Source organism: Helicoverpa zea, chromosome 6 (genome assembly GCF_022581195.2).
Source record: "Helicoverpa zea isolate HzStark_Cry1AcR chromosome 6, ilHelZeax1.1, whole genome shotgun sequence".
Classification (NCBI taxonomy): Eukaryota; Metazoa; Arthropoda; class Insecta; order Lepidoptera; family Noctuidae; genus Helicoverpa; species Helicoverpa zea.
This window is the reverse complement of record NC_061457.1, coordinates 3,536,624-3,558,921: the sequence shown is the minus strand read 5'-3', so window position 1 is coordinate 3,558,921 and position 22,298 is coordinate 3,536,624.

The following is a 22,298-nucleotide window of genomic DNA, read 5'->3' as shown; positions in this document are numbered from 1 at the left end:
CATACATATTACAAAGTACCTACCAGTTTACTTGTCTTTGAATCAGTGGTCTAGGTGTGGCGACGGCTTGGCACATCGAGGTCTTGCTTTTAAATACATGCAATTTATCTACATACAGTGAAATGAGGCAGAAACTGTCTGTATGTCTTAAGCTTATATAAGTACTTAGTTCTTGATTGTTGTAACTAGAAAACGAAATTATCGTTCTTACAAAAATGTATGTATGTTTTCGTGCCATTTAATCAGTTGAAATACGTACTTACCATTAATATACATGTAACTAAAAAATCGTTAATTTTTTTCTTATTTCTTATTTTCTGTTACTTCTCCGTATTACATTATTTGTCTGGATGTGTAGTGCCCTTTGCATCACGTTTTCGTGTATAAATCTATTTTATTTCTTCTGATGTGTCAAAAACTTTGCTATAAGCTAAAGGGTACTTTTTTAATTATCCTAGGGCAAAATATGACTTTTAAAACATTCTAAATTAAAATATCCTAGACAGAGTCACATGTAACATTTAGTGTCTGCATTAAATAGGTGGTGCAAGTGGTTAGTCTACCAGGTAAGTACTTGTTATGGTAACTCGTTTCTGCTAGTCCAGTTTAAGTGCACCTTGCGCTTGTCGCCGACCTGCGTCGAAATTATACGGTTACGTCTGCCTGCTAGTAATCTGTGATTTGATGAATTTTAAATCTATTTCTGCATAGAATATAGGAATCAGGTAGAAGGTACTTGTTAGGTATAATTCAAACTGTATTTTCCCACAAAAGCTGTGAGAAGATTGTGGAAGTAATTTATTACTGAGTTCTATTATCATATCATATGACGTTTTTCTCAGCATTATTTAGGTCTGTGTTTGAAATGACCTCAATCTAACATCTGTTCAAATTGTCTCCAAAATAAGCTTAGATTATAGCCTAAACACTTATATATTCGAAAATGACACGAAAAACAAGTAATTTATCTCTGTCATACTATTAAGATAAACTTTTTATTTATTTTGGAATGTGTGAATACTAAAAGGAACATTATTTAATTTGCCATCATAATGACAGTTTATATTGAAAACGTGACCAGCCGTAATTACCGTGGCTGATTGTTAAATTTTCCGTGACCACAACAAGTTATTTTTTATTATCTTGTCGCGAAACTAGAGCTGCTACGATCAAATAAAAATAAAACACAAAAAGTTTGATATATGTCTTCGAAGTAATGGATTCAATTTACAAAATTATAATAGTCTGATAAAAGATTGATGGCACTCGAAGAAAAACCTTTCTGAAGACTTCGTATAAGAAATGGGTTCCTAGTATACCGAACACTTAATCCGATTCTCGTAACATGTTCGAGTCTCGTAGATTCAACTCCAATTTTAGTAACAAGAAACTATCGTGTTAGAGACTCAAGTGGTTTCAGAATTTCAGTGCCTTTGAAAGTACTCACGAGGACAATACGAACAAAACGAGAGCTGACACCGTGTTTCCCCTTGCCCTAATCCAACTACTTACTCCTTTGTCCAGCAAAAAGCTGTCTCACTGGAAAATATTCTTTATCTCTATAATACCACGATCCAAATTGATGTCGCAACATTTACCTCCAAATTATCTCTCTATTTACGCGGAACTTAAAATGGTATTTTGGCTTCGTTACGCAAAAGTGCCCTCTAAGTTTTTGTAATTGTGAGCATTTTCCTTTGAAGCTAATGCGACAGGTGATTTTCTTTTTTTTGGTGAAATGTGGCGGGCACCCTGCTGCATTTAAATATAATGACACAATGAAAAGGCCAAATTTGTCGCTATACTTAGGGGATTCTGCTTTTTCCGCTGTACCTTTTTGTATGAAAGTGTTGACGTGTCGAGAATAAAATGGCAGTAAACGCTCGTACTTCTCCGCATTACTAAATTGTATAAAGTCAAAACATTTGTTTCTGACATATTTGGCTGCGGAAAAAATTGTTTCATGTTTCCAGTCGATGTGAAGAATCACCACTTTGCTTTGGATGTTCAATTATTTTCTTTGATGCTAGTAGTGATATTGCGATGGTTGATGTCACTTCACGAGAGACACACGTTCAGCTTTTGAATTTCGTATTTCGTCACCTGAACTAGATCGTGTTGACACAACAAAGGATGGCCCGAACAAAACAAAAGATTCCGCCTGAATGGACAATATGGTAACACTTGCGTATGATGTAGGTACATACCGTGAGAACTCGCAGCTCATCATATTACGGGGTCGAGTAAACCCCAGTTCACGGTAGTAGCTATAGACAATGGCAGGAACCTCCGTTCCGACGATTTGTCACGGAATGGCTGCACTCTGCCCACAGTTGTCTTCGTCCCATCATTGTTCTATGCACAATTGTGGAGAAACCGATAAACAGGTAGACGAAGATTGGTGACCCGTGAAATCTTAGAGTTTATTTCAACTCTTAGATTTGCTTCTTGGATAGTGAGACATTATTCTGCAATCTCGCAGAAGTAGCTAATCCTGCTATCCTGCTGTCCGAGTATGATGATTTTAAATATTTCAAAATGTTATTTCATTATATTTGAATCGTAATCTTAAAATATTAAAATTTACATTCGTGTTAATCTTAATCTATAACAACCACATAGAAAGGGTTCATTAATTTCAATCAAACTCATCGAGATAACATACAATTAGAAAGGATGCTGATGCAATAAAACTTTGAAATGATTGACACATAAATTAATAAAACAAAATTGCATGCATCAACTGTCTTAGTCATGAGCAGTCTAGATCTAGCTACGTCCATCGAGCTTAGAAGATACGTCAGATACGTCACAGATACCGTAACATTAGCGTGTCAATGGAATCGTTCTATTCATCCATTTTAAATTGACCTCCCCTGACCTTTCAACGTTCAACTCTATGTTCGAAAATTGGAAAGCTCACGGGTTCGGTTAACTGGTCATGGTAAATCCAAAGATATGATGATAGGAGGTGTACGGGCGTGATTCTCAATGCAATGTACGGCTTAGTAGTACAAACAAAGGGCCACGTGTGTCTTTGTGTACGTAAGTTTGTCCTTGGACGTAGAAGGGGTATCAACAAAAGCTTTCAGGACAGATGTTCTGTTGATGTCATCGGATTTGGGTTATTTTTTCGCTCCGGTTTTGATTATGATTTGAATCTTATGAGAATGTGTTTGTGCGCAGTTCTTTTATAAGAACACTTTTGCTTTGCTTATGTCATCATTTACATAGGTAACGTAAGGATACACAGAGCTGAATTCGTTTATCTATGCACATGGTCTTGTAAATAGAAAAGTAACAATATCTATCAAAAATGTCACAATTTCACATATAATTTTTTATTTTTCACAATTCCGAACATGCCAATCATTCTTACAAGAATACCTAACTCACAAAGGCAAAACCGCATTTCTTAATCGAGTCATATCTTACATTCCTTACAAGCAATATCATGGCCAATCATACTCAACAATTTGTAGTAGCAAACAGCAATTACATCAATGTCGTGACTATGTCGTTCAACTATTAACCCAGTTTCTAAAACTGCCTCACTATTTACTTATCTACTAAATTGAAGCTAAAAGGGTTTCAGAAAGACATCCAATGGTCGTGGGAAGATACCGTTGACGTCTTCATCGTTGATCCAGATGTTCATTCTCTATCTATCTATATTAAGTTCCTCCATACGGTTTTGAGATAGCTACACGTAGTTTGTGTGTTTAACGTCCATATGCTCAGCACTTATGGTTAGAGATAGTTTTTAATTGATTTTTAAATTCTGTTTTAGTTGATGCGTCATTTGAGTTGGTTGTTTGTGACGTCATTGTTCATTGATTGTGGTCTGGAAATATAGAGCTACTTACTAGCGGATTTCTTGCTCGGTTTTCGACATTCTCGAATCCAAACCACCGTGGCTTGAGCGACAACAGCTGAAAGTGCTGAGTGTACAAAATTCTCTATGTGGAAGTAATCATAGTGAACATATTATCTTGAGTATTAATTTTTCATATCGTGACGGTTAATTTATTTAAATCTCATACAGCAGTTGCTCTTATGTTTATACTACAGAAGACATTTCTCATGCAACGTCTACAGTTCGTATTTACATTCCAAGAACGTATCATTCTAATAATAAGTCATTTCTATATAATATTCATAACTTGACTTAAAATTCCGCTTACTCTTTGAGGAAAACCCCGCTTACAGATATGAATGGATAATGTGTATTAAATAGATTTATCTATGAAATAATAAGTAAGTAGTTTATAGGTGTTTGTTCGCACATTTGTCACGACTTTAATTGTTTGCGGTCGTGCGTTTTGACACGACATAACAAGCGTGCCACTTCCCGTATTGTTGTTTCCTGAATCTTTGTATAATTATTAATTAAGGGTGCAAAATAAATGATTTATTTTTGGATCTATTTAATTGGTTGGGTATTAAGTATGCACTTTGTTGAGCATTCGATTATTTATGGCAATGTGGAATGACGTTTAAGGGATTATAAACGTAAATTAAATCTTATACAAAATCTTATATTCTGTCGCCTGCCTCGTTGCATAGTAAGATTTGACAGAGACTGATTCGGTCGCAGATTTAAATTCTAAGCTAAGTCCACAAATTGTGATTTCTATTGAAAGGTGCTCGTTCATTGCTAAATTCAAAACATATTTTTATATTTGTTATCACCACAAAATTCTAGTAACTATAAATGGACGGCCAAAAAGGATTTTTAGTTCAGTTTTCAAGGAAACAATTTATTCTACTCATATTTTATTTTTAGTTACTGGTGGCCTAGTGGGTAAAGGACCAACCTCTCAAGTATGAGGGCGCGGGTTCGATCCCAGGTCAGGCAAGTACCAATGCAACTTTTCTAAGTTTGTATGTACTTTCTAAGTATATCTTAGACATCATTGACTGTGTTTCGGATGGCACGTTAAACTGTAGGTCCCGGCTGTCATTGAACATCCTTGGCAGTCGTTACGGGTAGTCAGAAGCCAGTAAGTCTGACACCAGTCTAACCAAGGGGTATCGGGTTGCTCGGGTAACTGGGTTGAGGAGGTCAGATAGGCAGTCGCTTCTTGTAAAGCACTGGTACTCAGCTGAATCCGGTTAGACTGGAAGCCGACCCCAACATGATTGGGAAAAAGGCTCGGAGGATATTGTTATTCGAAACTCTACATTTTATTTGATTCCTATCTTTAAATTGAAAAAAAAAATATCTACGATCAATCACAAATCGTGTTACACAAAAGGCATTTAAATTAAATACAGTACAAGATCAAGTAGGTTCTATTATATAGATTAGATTATTGAGTAAAATTCGTTTAGATAAGAAATCAGATACAATTCTTAATTTACGAAATTGTACTAAAATAGACTTTAATAACTGGCCCTCAAATTCGAATTTCACATACATATAATACCTTCTTTAAACTCTTAAAGAAATAACTAGAGCTCATTAAAAAATAACATCGTTAGCTAAGCTAATGAAAAATCTAGCTCACGTGAACTTTTAGCCGTAAAGTCGACCAACTAAACAATTAAGGCCAATGTGGGGCAAGGTCGGGTAAAATCAATACTTAGTTCTGTTACTGCAGTTTACCTAGTCACTGAGTAACCCGGATTGTGTCTAGGCTGTATCGATCGAACTCTTTTTGTTGTCAAGCCTTTTCTTCACTATTGCTATACGTATTGAATAATCCTTTGCTTCGTTTGTCTGTTTGTACACGGATTCTCATACAGTTGTTAGCAAGATTGAGACATAATAGTTCCTACCCTTCCAAAACCGGGATGGGATACAACATACAGTCAACTGCTACGTCTGTCGCGATGAACTCAAAAACTACTTGGTTGATTTTTGTGTGGTTTTCTTCAATGTAATAGTGTGATTTGCATGCAAGGTTGTGTGGGGTGTATATTTAAAGCCATTCGAAGACCGGGTGGGTTAATTGTCACACTATAAAGTTCTCTGCTGCGATCAGTTTGTGATAAACTAAAAAAAAAAAATAACAGATTTCAATAAGGTCTTCACTAATAGACGAGAACATAAAGGTTTACACACTTGACAGAATAAAAACCCTCACGCAGTCGGGTTTGGTCGCTAGTGAAGATAATATATCTGGTTCGCAGTTTGTAACCGGTAACACAAGTTTCTACGCTATATTCGGTCCAATGATCATAATTCCTTATATAGCAAGGTAGACCAGTGAAGATCTGAATTTAGAATCGCACAGACTCTTAAATGGCTTAACGGATTTCTAAGGGATTGTAGAAATGATTTATTCGTAAGGGTTTCAGAAGAAATGCATATATGATGTTCTTTGTGTAGGCGTTTCTTAGTGTGGTCAATTTTTAACACGCTTTTATTAGGTCGATCTGTATGTTATTAACTATCGTAGCGTCATAAAAAAATTACTGTAGCTACCTATATACTTCTGATGATAATACAATAAAGTGGTACTATCGAACTAATCTGATTATAGAGCCGGAAGATATGAACTGGAACTTTATGATGGAACATCGTATAATAGCCGTATATGGACTCATTTGAAAAGTATTGAAACGATTTTGATTTATAAAGAGCTTGTTTTTCTGTTTTTTAAACAATTATTTTATTGTACTTTATCTGGGTACTTTGTACTACTGTATTGGAACTTAAATTACAAATGGTTCGAACATTTATTGAGTTTACATTGTTGCAAACTACTGAGTATCTGGATAGGATTTTTCCACGAGCTTTATATAGAAATGGAATATTATATGGGACTATTTATTTAATAAGCTTAACCGGTCTTAATCGGGAGGTATTAAAGCTGACCTTAAACTTTTATAGAAGAATTTCTTGATGGAATAATATTAGGCTAAGTATTTGCATTTAATATAAAAATTATGCGAGAATCAAGAGGCACGGGCCATTTACTGGTTTGACGACACTTTATATTTATACTATATATTATAGTTTGTCGTAAACTAAACTTTTTTCTTAAATCGTTTATAGTTTTGAAGTAGTTGCATAATTTGGGAGCATGGTTTTTGAAAGCCACGATAATTTATAGGCCAGAACTGGCTGATTCAATTAAATAATATGATTTCAAAAAACTAAATAGTTTTAGTCGATAAGCTGTGAACAACATGCATAATTAATTACATTCTACACTCGTGTGCATACATGATTACAAGAAAGCTCTAGATTTTGTAAAAAAAACCTGCTACTCCAACTGGCCTTTGCTTGTGAGAACTTTAAAACATTATTATAGAGAACAATATTTTGAAGAGCAATCCTGAATGAAACAAACCGCAAAAAGTAATATTTTAACCTCTGTTTAAAATCTAGAGACATAAAATGCATTGTTCTTTTACAAACTGAATTTCAAAAGTAGATTTGAATTTATCTTTAATTAAAATTCCGTTCACAATCCACTTAAAGCCAGGATGGGGAGTAGAAATATCTTAAAAATGTTTGAGTAGGTATCGGAATCTATGGGTGCGTTCAGAAGAATGCCTTAATTAGATTAATCGTTGGCGATTTTGATAAGGCGAGTAAAAAGTGGCCGGCATTTTGACATTAATGAGAATATATTGGTCCCTTTTAAATAGATTACCTGTCTTTAAAGCTGATTGAATAACTGTGTCTGATTGTATAAACCATGTGTGTCTCGACACTGTGCAAGGTTTTTATTAATTAACTAGCTTCTGCCAGCGGTTTCACCCGCATCCCGTGGGAACTACTTCCTGTACCGGGATAAAAAGCCTATAGCCTCCCTCGATAAATGGGCTATCTAACACCGAAAGAATTGTTCAAATCGGACCAGTAGTTCCTGAGATTAGCGCGTTCAAACAAACAAACTCTTCAGCTTTATAATATTAGTATAGATTAACTCCCTGATGTCATTGTGCGATGGCATAATGAATCAAGAATGCGATTATTGTGTTAGCTACTCGGCTCACATACCACTGACGCATAAAAAGTAATTCAATCACGCACTCCTTTTTAAGAGCTGTAGAGTAAGTTTCCTTTGTGACAGTAAGATGTCATAACTTATGAAATATGGGCAGTCCCTCATTAAACGGGTTTTTAGAATGATAATATTATTATATTATGAGTACTTAAAGAAACATCTTTATTTGTCTGACTCTCTCTCCTATATAGGGTTTGATTAAATTGCTCTTGCCATATTACTACCCACGCGAATAAGGATGACTAAATTCATTTATTGTTGTATCATAATTTTCTTTAGAAATGGTTACGAATGAGATTCAGCTACAGTTACTTTAATTGACTCCAACAGAGTACGGATATTTTTATACACAGTATCGAAAGAGTTTCCCTGACATATCCGGGTAAAACCATGATACCCTTTCAGTGCAACAAGATTGCTACACAAACCAAGTCATCCTTTGAAGTACCTATACATTATAAATACAAAGTGACGTAAAAACGTCAGTCTCCAAAAAGGGACGACTTGACCTCAAGGCAGATCCGTGAACAGCCTCCACAATTACCTCTCCGGTGGTCTCGAAACATCCATAATTGCGATATTTCGTATATTAAAAATGCATACCGCTCATCATACGATGACAAGATCGATTAATAAGTACAGTCAACTTCATGTCAGTGGTAATAGTTTTATAGGAAAATCGTACTTATTACTATTGAGTTAAGGTGCATGACAGTTACCACTAATGTGCAGTTTACTGTACATTGCTCGCAGCCCGGTTTCATACGGTTGTATTTAAAAATTTTCGCGTCGTATTTCGGCCATGAGCAATGAGTATTAAGAGCAATTGAGCTGATGAGCAGAATTGGATACGCTTGATTAGTTAAGATGTATGAAATAGGACATGGCGTAACGTAGTCCGACGCGGAGATGGATCAATTTGCTTAGAGATATGTTAATTGTAGCCGTTGCGAGATAGGAGTTACAAATTAAAGTTAATTTCTGAATCATAGTGGTGGGTAACTGGCGCATAGATTGTCACTGTTTAATTAATCTCATTACTCAAAAAATAAATCTTTAAGTGATTATAATTGTACTGAAATACGGAAAGGTTGAAAAAGCATAAAGGAAAGCTATGTAAATGCGTCATAGTAGCAAGGAAATAAGTAGTAAACACACCCAAACAGTAATCAGATCGATTCAAACATAGAATTTGTTGTATGAATAAATAAACGAGGGGTTTTCAAGTCATTAACTGTCAGTAATAACCGGCAGAGAGCTAACAAATTGTCGCGTCAGCGTGTACCCGCCAGAATTGATTGATGACGATGAAATCGGTAATTTTATCTCGATACCAACTCGAGTGAAAATTCTAGCTTCACAAAGCATCGATTTTTTTTTCATCGATTTAATGAGTTTTGTATCATATTAAGATGCACCATTAGACTGCCCCTCGTTTCGTATAATGAAATCATCAAATTGTAATTTTAGATTTGGACGCTTGTTATGAATATTATTTGAATGTGTTTGTGAAATTGACAGCTGTTTCCTTGTTAAATTATAACAGGCTTTACTGAGAATGTTGCGTTACCAAATACTTACATTTTATTTTCTCTATAATAAATAGCGGATAAAATGTTAAATAAGTCATATTTCAAACGTATTTACGGCTCCTTTCAGACCTCCTGATTTGTATTCCGCGTGTTCACGCAGAATGACTTTTCAACGATTTCGCACTCCACTCTTCAAGTGCGAATCACTTCAATACGAAATCCGATTTTACTAGATCATTAGCTCAACATTCACTTAAATGACAAAATATGGGGAAATAATATGGCCACCGGGATCCTTGAATGTAAAGAGCGACTTTTTAGAGACATGCAGACTAAACAGTCGGTCGATGTTTGAACGGATGATTAAAGTTTTCAGTCAGTCTTATACCATCTAAATACCTGACCTTTGTAATGTCTGTAATACTGATTTATGAGCTGAAACAAACTATCGGCCGACTAAAAGTTTGTAGTGCGGTACTCTTAAGGTCCGTTCAGATAGACCGGCTCGGAAAGCATCGGCGCGCATTTTTCTTTTCACACAGACCGGAGTCGGCTCCGATCGGCTCTGATCGGCTGCGTGAGGTGCAATTGCAGCTAAACGTCAGCAGGACCGAGAAAAAGTACACGATCGGAGCGGATCGGTGCCGGTCGGCTCCCTTTATTATTTCACACCGAGCGCCTTCGAGCATGACAAAAGAAGTGCGCATGCACGCTACTTCAAATACTAAGTACTCAATTTTCAACGTGTTAAGAATTTGCTCTCCACTCCGGGCCGGTCTGTCTGAACGGAGGGTCCGTTCAGACAGACCGGCCCGGTCCGGACCGGGTCGGTTTTAGAAAGGAAAAGTTTACTACTATAGTTCGGCCATTCAGAGAATGCGTTCCTGACACGTCGCGATTGAACTGACGACGTAACTTTGCAATGGCGTTGCAGTTACGATAAAAATATTTTTGCTGGTTGTTTACCGTTTTAACAATTGAGGAGCATTAAAACAACATTATTATATCAATAATCAATGAATGTAGTTACGTCGTCAGTTCAATCGCGACGTGTCAGGAACGCATTCTCTGAATGGCCGAACTATAAAGAATGAAGTTATTAGACCCATTGATCAAACACTTTATTAGATCATCTCCATACCTTTCGAGCCCTATAGATAATTTTAATCCTGTCAACGAACGGCCTATTAAATAGGTGTTATTCCGATATCGGTGCTATTAAAATGTAAATGTGTGATATCAAATCTCATCGAGTCATAATCGGGAAATTTAATACTAATTTATGATCTATAAATATATTTATAATGGCGTTGTCGCGACGCCTATGGAATTGTTCGGGCCAGGCCACAACAGTGCGTTGCGGCGTCGCATCGCAAAAATCAACGACGCATGTCATATTAATCGCATAGCTGTGCAATGTTGTTTTTGCGATGCGACGCCGCAACGCACTGTTGTGGCCTGGCCCTTCGGATTTTTAAGGCGGTTTCACATTGTCGCTTCGATAATGACCGTTTCTGATTAGAAGCTGTTTGAAAATAGTCTAATGACTCAATGACATCTGACTCATGCTCCTTTTTTTTTCTAGAATTTTCTGAGAATCGATTACCTGTAAAAAACGTTTGTGATATGAGGAGCCTTCGGAGTTTATTAACCGGGCTGGATAAACTAGTTAGGAGTTCAAACAGTAGGTATGACTAAATCTATATACCAAAGAAAATGTAATTCATATAATCCTTCGGTCAGGGTACTTCCTTCTATTACTTCCATAAAGTTGCTTTAAAAATGAAACTTGCGACGACTTTTACCTGCTTCAAAGTTGGTAAATCGTCCGTAATTTCGTCGCACGTGTGTCCGTAACTTTAGAAACGGTCGTTTTCTGGGTATTTAGTTTAAGTTGACACTTGCTTCGGTATTGTGTGTGTGGGCGCAAACTAGAATTTTATTAAGCATATCTGTTGATAGGCGTTTAAATAAATAACGGTTTTTACTGAACTAGTGTCGTGATAAAAGTAAATATTTTGTTAGTTGTCATATTGTCAGATTTAGGTCTTACTGTACTTGACCTATTTGGTGGTTGCGACGTAATATTATATTACAACATGTGGTAGCAATTGGTAGTTTTTGTGACACGTTTTTGGGAACTGTATTATGACCTAAATTAATAGCCTACTTACTTTAGGATTTATTAGTGTGACATAAGAAATTATAGCCTCAATGTAGTATTAAATGGTGTAACTTGTTAGTTACACCATTTAATACTACATGGATTTATTAAAGTCGTTCGAGACTAAAGTTTCTGTGAATAGGTCCTACCATTATTTTTATTAAATGGTTTCTTATTGGGATCATGTTATATGGGACAATATGTATATACATGACAATATGTAAAGTACTTGTTTATGCATATGCATATTGTTGATCTAAAATTTAATACTAACTCAGTTACAGATCATCTATGAGTCTCCAGTAACATGCTAAGGTTAAATTTCGCTACCCTTCAGAATAAACAAACATAATAATACATATCAATTACATAAAATTCAAATCAACTTTGAACTATCTACAGACAAACTTCAACATTTCCCTACAAGAACTCACTAACACCCTCTCAAAAAAACAAAACACGACAAAACATCCATTTCAACTTTGAACTCTTATTAGACAAACTAACACCTACTTTCAACACCCCACCAAAAAATAAGTAAGTAAAACCTCCTTACATCGATTTCAATGTACTAAACTAGTACAGTGACAGCCACAAACTTCAGCCGTACAACTAACAAGATCGGACGAAGCAACTACAATCAATATTACAAGTAATTACAGAATATACAAAAATATTGCCTCAGAATAATATTAAGTGCTATATTAACAAGTGATTTATTTAAGTCATCTTGGACAAAATTTTCTCTGTTTTTATTGCCATGTTAGAGGTTAGGTTTGATATTTATGCGTATTTTTTATCTACAATTCAACACTTACTAGATGACACAACATCTAGGGACGAAGATAAAACTACTGAGCTGCCCTTCAGGTAATCAAACATAATAGTACATCAACATCATACAAAATCCATCTCAACTTTGAACTCTTATTAGACAAACTAACACCTACTTTCAACACCCCACCAAAAATAAGTAAGTAAAACCTCCTTACATCCATTTCAATGTACTAAACTAGTACAGTGACAGCCACAAACTTCAGCCGTACCACTAACAAGATCGGACGAAGCAACTACAATCAATATTACAAGTTGCAATTCTGTCAAGTCGATAACGAAGCCAGAGTTTCCGCGTTCCCGTCGATCTGTGAACTGATAAGAATACTGCAAACAACCGACTGAGCTAATATCGGACGACGAACCTTCTTGCTTTGCGTTTGCTGTTATTTGTTAAGTACATGGTGTTGCGTAATTTGTGGGTATAGGTGATGATAGAAGTTTTGGATTCGTGTTTTTTTTTGACGTTTTATTGTCTGGAATTTTAAGTTCTGCGTTGAGGAAAGACTGTCTGTTATTTTGGTCGTAAGATTTATATTATTGATAGTGTCAAGGAATGATTTCTTTTTAAATCTTAGAAACTCATTTCGAGATTTATTTACTCAAGAAATTAATATTAAATGCTATACAATATATATAATTTATTGTAAGTAGAAAATATATTATAATAATATAATGTCGGGACACCTTTTTCACACACGGTCGGTTAGCCCCATGGTAAGTTATTTATTAACTTGTGTTATGGGTGCTAACACAACTGATAAACTACATGTAGCTACATATATACATATTTATAAATACATATCATAACACCCAGACCACGGCCAACAAGCATGCTCATCACACAAATGTCGACCGAACCGGGAATCGAACCCGGGACCTCAGGTTCGGCAGTCCGGCATGGTGACCATTGCGCCATCGAGGTCGTCAAAATGTTATGTTATGTATGTATATTGTGTTATGTTTTAATATTATGTTTTTTCGTTACACATTTATGTTTGAGGGACCATAGAAATTATTATAAGTCTGACTTGAAATTACTATGCTTTCAACCAATATTTCTCACTTGTTTAGTTGTCTCTTTTTAACCCTTTTGTCGACGACTGTACGTCAAGGTGTTCCTTTAGGCGCTATGTCTACTCTTTACAAGTTACTTGTTGGTACATTCCCATGCAAAATATCACGCGTATCTTTGTCATCGAGCTACATGTTTTCTTATTGTTTAGAATTAGTCATTATTTATCAAACTTCATGACCAAACTCTATGGGTTAAGACCTTGTGTCTGATTAATTGTTTCAATTGTAATTTATAGCTATTGACAGTATGTTGGGTTAAAAAACATAATAGGGTTTCTGAGTTATTGCGCGTTTAGTAGTTGTAGATTGGTTTAAGTTTTATCGCAGTGGTAGGTTCTATAGCAATAATTGTTCTATGGTACATCCTCCACAGACCACATATAAGGTGCTTTAATATTACCTGCCAGGACTTGAATGGGGGGTAGTATTGCGTTTATAGATTACAATAGTGAAAGAATTTCGTTCCCCGGAACAGTCAATTCAATTTGAGACATTAAACAAGTTAAATTAACATTGGCTCTACTCTGCATAACGTGGTTCACAAATTACGCGCGTAGTGTCGCTTCGTCAATGAAAACAACTGCTATCTCTTTCTATCCGTTCTGCAAGAGTGGCAACGCGCAACTCTACTGGATGGTTAAATTAATAAATTAAGTCAAATTTATACGTATTTTTTTTGTATGAAAAAAAATATGACAAATAATCAATTATTTATCTTCACTATTGTAATCTATAAACGCAATACTACCCCCCATTCAAGTCCTGGCAGGTAATATTAAAGCACCTTATATGGCTTTAAACTTCTTGATAGATCAATAACATGATCTAAATCCCAAAGAACCAGAACTTTAATCAAAGCTCTGAATTTCATGTTTATTAGCCGCGTTTTCAAAAGCCACTGTTTTCTCAAACAGATTTTCAGAGAGCAAGTTTTTGCGTAATTGGACTATAGTGGGGTATCTACATTTTATTTTCGGGTAGTGTATACCTATTAGATATTATTATCGTCATAATGCGGACAAAAGCCCTTTTCATACATACTTCAATTAACAATTGAAATAAAAAAATCTGCGCTTAACATATGACTGCAAAAAAATCTTTCAAGGTCAAGGTCAAAATTTTAAATTGCTTTGTATCTGTCGTCTGGCTTGCCTAATGGCAAATGACTCAGCGCAAGATTAATTGTTGTTAAGCCAATTGGGCTAAAGAGTATTTTTTTATTGTAGCTGTCTGAATGTCCAAGCAGAGTTACGAAGTACAACATCCATTTATCAATATCAGGGTAAGGATGGATGCGCAGTGGTCGCGGATCGGAGCGTTGTTTTACGCTATATGGATAGGGTTGGAATTCGTTTTGGTGGATCGGTATTATTTTAAGATTTTTTGTGACTTTCTTTCGCATTGTGAGGTATTAGGAAACCTAAATCACAATTTAAGGGTTGAAAAATTAGTTTATTAGCAATGGTACTTATAAGAAAATTGTAATGGACATAAACCCATGTAAAAACTGTTTGTCATTTCCGAAAGACCACTACAACAAGAAAATGTATTTTCACACATACTTTGCTCTGAGCCTTGGAGAGCTTTGATAATTTTACACAAAAATTTTAACCATCTTCAAAACAAAATTCAAAATGCAGAAAAATTAATACCCGCATCAGAATTTAAGCCGTAATAAAACCAGTATGTAACAAACGACAAAACTGACATATAAATAAAAGAGTGTATGTAGAACGGAGCCAGTAACATGTCCTACGTGCTTGTAGGAGCGGAACGGAATTAAAATGCTCGCGAGCGTCCCAGCATCACCATCTGTGCAACTTTCGTTTGTTTGTGCAATTGTGCATTACTCCATTCCATCCGTCGTAATGTTTTTATAAGGCATTAAGGAAAGTAAAATGGGATATTAATGTGTGCTTTTTGTTAAATGGTAAATGGTAGGTGTCAATAATCCTTAAAATTGCAATGACAGGAGTTATGAAAATCAACATCGCAACTGCAAACAATTAAAAAAACAAAGCTTTTTGCGTTTGCTTAGTATGTCTTAGCTTTAAATTGAATAGCCTTTAAATTAAATAGAACCAAACAAGTGTCTATTACAGCCAGTTTCTTTATCAAAAGTAAAAGCCAAAGTAAAAGTCAAAGTAATGTCTAAAGGAAAAGTAACGGTCAAATTCATTTTTTCTATTAGTTTTGCTGTCACTTTAGCCTTGAAAAAACGAATTTGACCGTTACTTTTACTTTAGACATTACTTTGACTTTTACTTTTGATTAAGAAACTGGCCGCAAGTGTGGTAAGTCGTGGTGGCCTAGTGGGTAAAGGACCAACCTCTCAAGTATGAGGGCGCGGGTTCGATCCCAGGTTCAGGCAAGTCCCAATTCAACTTTTCTAAGTTTGTATGTACTTTCTGAGTATATATTAGACATCATTGACTGTGTTTCGGGTGGCACGTTAAACTGTAGGTCCCGGCTGTCATTGAACATCCTTGGCAGTCTTTACGGGTAGCCAGTAAGTCTGACACCAGTCTAACCAAGGGATATCGGGTTGCCTGGGTAACTGGGTTGAGGAGGTCAGATAGGCAGTCGCTTCTTGTAAAGCACTGATACTCAGCTGAATCAGGTTAGACTGGAAGCCGACCCCAACGTGATTGGGAAAAAGGCTCGGAGGATGATGATGAAGTGTCTGTAAATGTATACTTAAGAAAAGATTTGAGCTCGATCTTCACTCCACTTAAAGTTTCGCCTCACCTCAACTATAACAACTATCAGACACGATAAACAAGCCAACCACTTAACATTGTCTGCAAACAATAAAGCATCAAGTGGCATATCTTCAATCCGCAAACAAAGTAGTAGCACAGAATAAAGTTATACAGTAGTAAAGCTACCTACTAACGTTCGTAAAAATGTCTCTCACACACGCATGTCGTTACTGAGTCTCGTGCATCGAGCACATGCGTGCGAAGTGACATTGTTCCGAACGTTAGTACGTAGCTTCATAGCTGTATAGAAGAGAGATATTTAAACTGTGGTACTAGTTGAAGTATTCACGTTAGTAACAAACGGGTAAGCCCAGCTAATCGGCCGATCGGCGCAGCTACAAGTCAAATCGAGAAAAGTCGTGGCCGTCACACTATCCCCTCGTAATGGACCGGCTTTGCGATGCATGTGGAATTGCTAAGCCTAGATGAGGCAGACTTATCGATTCTGTATTAAAGTTTGAATCGAAATTTTATATCAGTTTTGTTCGTGATTCTCTTTGTTAGAAAAAGTCAAAGTTTCATCGATTTATTGAATCATCCACACCTTTTATTGTAGGTACACACACACACATGTCTTCAAATGCGTACCTACTCAACTTTAAGTGATATCATAATTTTCTTAAGTTGTATTCTAAAAGAGTATTCAACTACATTACACAACAACCATTTAATTCTCCTTTTGTCCAAGTTTGAGCTTTTAACCATAAAAATGGCGATAACGAAGACCGTTTATATTTCTTGGTAAGTTTCCAAAAGGATAGTCTCCTTTTCGCTATCCTAATCGCTACAATTTATCTAATTCTGTTACACCACATGCATTCACCTGGCTAAAATGTTGCCGCAAAGTGTAATTAAGATTTTTGGGACACGATTACAGAATTTAGACATGTCAGCTTAACATTAGTCTCTTACTTTATTGTGGCTGTGAGCAGGTTCCCAAGTTCCATGTTTTAATAAAATCGTCTCATGTTCTTGATTTAGGTGACACTAATCTTTGGGACATCCTGGGTCGCCGGCACTCGCAGACCAGGGCAAAGATTTAGAATCTAGATTTTTAAAATTGAATTAATTTGTAAATAGGTAATTTAAATTCTATAATTTCAAGTATGCATTTTTGTGTTATAAGACTACAAAATTAATTCTTGAGTTTGTTACATGAACGAGTGGCAGAGACAACATGACATTTTGTTAAAGACGTATAGAATTGTAAAAATCTGGTAAGGAATCACGAAAAGAGAACTGGTAAATTGTACAAATCTGAGACCCAGATAATACGATTTAGATATTCAAGTACTTTAGAGAATTCAACAATATTTAGCAGCTTTATTTCTGCGTTAAAGTTGGTTCTACCGTCATTTATCAAGTGCTATTTATCGTAACGACTTCGCGCTTCGGTTCTAGGAAGCAAACACGTGCCTCCGTAAGTATCCTGTCTATTCTAGTATTTTACTATACAATATGGTAATGGTAGGTACCGTGTTTATTGAGGACCTAGATAGAAAATATGGCTGTGACTTTGTAGTGGAGAAATTTTGCTGGAAAACACGTACATACGTTGGGTTTCAAGAAGTTGGGAAAATTCTTTGCGAAATCAGCTTAAAGATCTTTTGGAATTGTAAAAAACCGGCCAAGTGCGAGTCGGACTCGTGCACGAAGGGTTCCGTAAATTACAGTTAAATCAACCTATCTCAAAAACTATAAGAGATACTTTGATCAAACCAAAAATCGTTGAAAGAGTTAATTAGCATGCATCACCTCTATTTTTTTTAGAATTTTATACCCCGTAGTTATAAAAATAGAGGGGGGGGGGACATACTTTTTACGACTTTGAGAGCTGATATCTCAAAAACCGTTCACTTTAAGAAAAATGTTTTTTAGAAAACTTTATATCATTTTAAAAGACCTTTCCATTGATACCCCACACGGGTATGTACATCGAAAAAAAAAATTTCATCCCTCAGTTACATGTATGGGGGGCCCCACCCCCAATTCTTTTTTTTACTATTTAGTGTCATATTTTTGTAGCGGTTCATACAACACATATTCCCATCAAATTTCATCACTGTAGTACTTATAGTTTCCGAGTAAATCGGCTGTGACAGACGGACAGACGGACAGACGGACAGACGGACATGACGAAACTATAAGGGTTCCGTTTTTGCCATTTTGGCTACGGAACCCTAAAAAGACGACATGTACCAACGAATATTATAAAAATATCTTCTATAAAAATATATTGTGGTATTGTAGTTGTAATTCGATTCAAATATGATATGTATTTTATGTTTCCTCGAAAATCTCGGGGAAATTAAACGTAACATGTTCCAATGATTGTAGGCAGATGTAACGATTTTTCGCCGAACAATCTCGTTTTAAACGATCCGATATGTTGAACTAGTTACTTTGAAATGGACTCCACGTAAATGCATTTATTGTGATATCATTGCAGATGATCTTCAACAGATTTATGTTCGAATTAATGGTAAATTGATTTTCGAATGTTTAAACCGTTTAAACGTAAATTACCTTTAGGTACCTGCGGTTTCGGGTGAGAGTAGAATAGTTTGTTATATTTGCGTTTAGAGGCTTATTATATCTGTTTCACTTCCATGAATGAATTAATAAGATTTTTAGGTTTTTAGATTTCAGTTTCCATAATTTATAATTTCAATTTTAGTGGACCAGTTTTCTTCTGAATCAAACAAATTATTTTATTCAAAAATTATAGCGTAAAATAATCATTAGTAAGCTCAAGTACTAGGATCACATAACAAGCAAGAGCACTTCCACCAACTGCACTACACACTTCAAACTCTTCGCCGACCAAAGTACCAGGCTACTAGGATGTTATGAAGCAATAAGAGGAGTTCCTTACCCCCACATCTAAACAATAACCTGCATTACTGTCTGCATGTTCACACGAGGGCTCGATGATTCAAACACGTGTCTCGAGTTCCCACAGATGATGTATGCGGGCGCATTCTCTGTTTCCCCTTTGGTGTGGGTAAAGGGGTATATTATGTTTCGGAAGTAGGCTATTACGAGATATTACTGTCTTGGACATCGTATTAGTGGCACAGATCTGACTAGAATGTCGTGCTGTAGGTATTGTTTTGTTTATCGGTGGAACTATTGCTGAAAATTAGACCCTGTGTTTAAATGTACGAGTATGCAGCATCAGTTTAAAATGAGGACGTTCCTACTAGATTCTATGTATCCTAGTGTAATTAGACTACTAAACTCTGAGGTTAACATATTGAGATATTTAGTCAGCTAACCATACTTGGGCTACCATATTTTGCAAAGTAATCATAAATTCTTCAATCTAATGTAATCAAGTTTACACAAAACCTTTTTTAATGGAGCCATGTACGCTAAAGTCTGCAATTTATGAAGACATTAAAATATCCATATTCTAACAAGTCCTAGTTACGGTTAATCCGTTTACGTATTTGGTCAAAACCTTAGAATAGTGAAGTAATATAGACCCAAATAAGCATAGAAGGCCAAGCGATATCAGAAAAAGTCATCAAAGAAACAAATGAGTAATAATTTAATTCTAGCGTTACTTTAACCTTTAACAAACAGTTGAATAATATTACCAAAGAAGAAAACATTCATCATCATCATCAGCCTATCGCAGTCCACTGCTGGACGTAGGCCTCTCCAAGTGCACGCCACTGAGATCTATTTTCGGCTTCTCGCATCCAGCTCCTGCCAGCCGTCTTGCGCAAGTCATCACTCCACCGTGCCTGAGGACGTCCTACACTACGTTTGCCGAGGCGTGGTCTCCACTCTAGACTCCTCTCATTACTTTGAATGAAAAGTTCATACCACAAACTCGATTAATATGTTCCTCAAATACAAGTTTCCAATACCTATATGGAGTTATATTTATGTTCCAGAATCGTGGGTCTACGCGCTAAACGATATTTATGTCAGTGATTTCCCACATTCAGGGGAAATCTCTAATCTTTGTCCTCAAAGCGGCTTAATGAGAACCGACCCCCTTTAATTTGAGCCTCAAATATCTTCATGACAGAGGTACAGTTTGAGTTTATAACTGACAGTTTGTTTACAAGTATATTTTGGGCAACAACGGTATAGATAGAGATGGCAAAGTGTTATTTAGACAGGGGATAATGTTGCGAGTTTATAAATATAAATAATAGGTTCTTAATGTCGTTCTTAATTAGGTGCATCGTCCTAAGACTGGATGTCTATTTTTATTATGCCTTAATTCAAATCACATTAACAGCCAGTTTCTTCATCAAAGATAAAAGCCAAAGTTAAAGTCAAAGTAATGTCTAAAGTAAAAGTAACGGTCAAATTCATTTTTTCTATTAGTTTTGCTGTCACTTTAGCCTTGAAAAAACGAATTTGACCGTTACTTTTACTTTAGACATTACTTTGACTTTTACTTTTGATGAAGAAACTGGCCGTAAATCTTTTATTTTCCAAATAAAATATGGGTAGGTACAAAATAAGATGTAAAATGTTGTAAATCTGTTAAAAATTACAATATCAGAAATCAATTCGACTTTTTACATAATTGGCCACAAGAACAAAAATTAAGGCATCAATTTCACGTCTTAAAAGACGTTCACAAAACCAGCTACAATATGTGAGAAAAACAAAAGAAAATCGCAGTACAGGTGATGAGATACGCACGCTTGTTATCCTGCCGCCTTGTTATCTGAAGATATCGAACACATCTCCAATTTACCACCTTATTGAAATAAAGAAACCTGTAAGCCCGATTGTACAATGTTAAGGCGTATTGTACGTCGTCATGTCGTGATGATGAACCTTTCTTTGAAGATGGCGTTGGTTTATCTTATGTCAATGTCTAAAAATATAGGAGTAGGTACATAAGGAAGTACATAAGGGGTCTACGTAGTGGGAGTATATAAGGGGAGTTCATAAAGGGTTCATAAATAATACAGTATATAAGGAAGTACATAAAAAAGTTCATAAGGGGAGTACATAAGGAAATTTATAGATGAGAGAAGAAGAAGAAGCACAAAGAAAAAAATAAAATACGTAATACCAAAAAAATATTTTTTTCAAACAAAGTAAATGGAATAATTTGATCTTTGACTACGCCAAGTGAACAACTAATTAATTATTAAAAATATTGTACCAAAGTAATTAGAAGATAAGTAGTTTATATAACAAATTATTTTGTAACGCGTTCGGTAACCATGTATCTTGTTACAGGAAATTCACATGCTTAGAAAACGATGATAAATGATGTTTCGTGTTTGAAAATAATTCATTATTTGCACATGCTTATTTATGACAGCGTCACTTTCACGCTTGGGATCTAGATCAAATTAATGTTTTAATTCTACTTATTTTAATAACCTTCTTCCTGCGGTTTTTTCCCGTTCCCGAGAGAACCCGCCATAAAATGAAAAGTAACGTACCTTCATATTTATGTCATTTCTCAGGCTCTAGCTTGGTTATCTATGTGTCGATGTTCAGTTGTTTTGGCGAGAAAACCGCACAGATAGACAGAGCTACTTTCTCATTATTTATTAAAAATCTTTAATTACACCAATTTACATGATACCAAGCTTCATATCTGTAAAGAATTGTGGCAAGATTGAATCCTGTATTGGAAACTAAGAAGAGTGTCTCGTACCTCGTTCCTTTAATAAGGCATGGAGTTAACAGACGTATAACAATCAACAAAACCATACTAATAATACTTACTAACAAAACATTATCGCTCTGATCAAGTTACGAAAACAACTAGGTCCCTAATTTTACTTAAGTATAACAAGCGCCCATTCACTTAATTTGATCCATCAAAAGAACTACCAATAGGTAAGTTCCCAACAGTCCTACTTTCGCTATAGAAAACACAAAAAGTAGCTTAGTAACGGACAGGGGACGATAGTTGGTAAACTCAATTTATGGGAGTTATTTCGGCTAGCAGACATTATCTAGCCCGGACAAG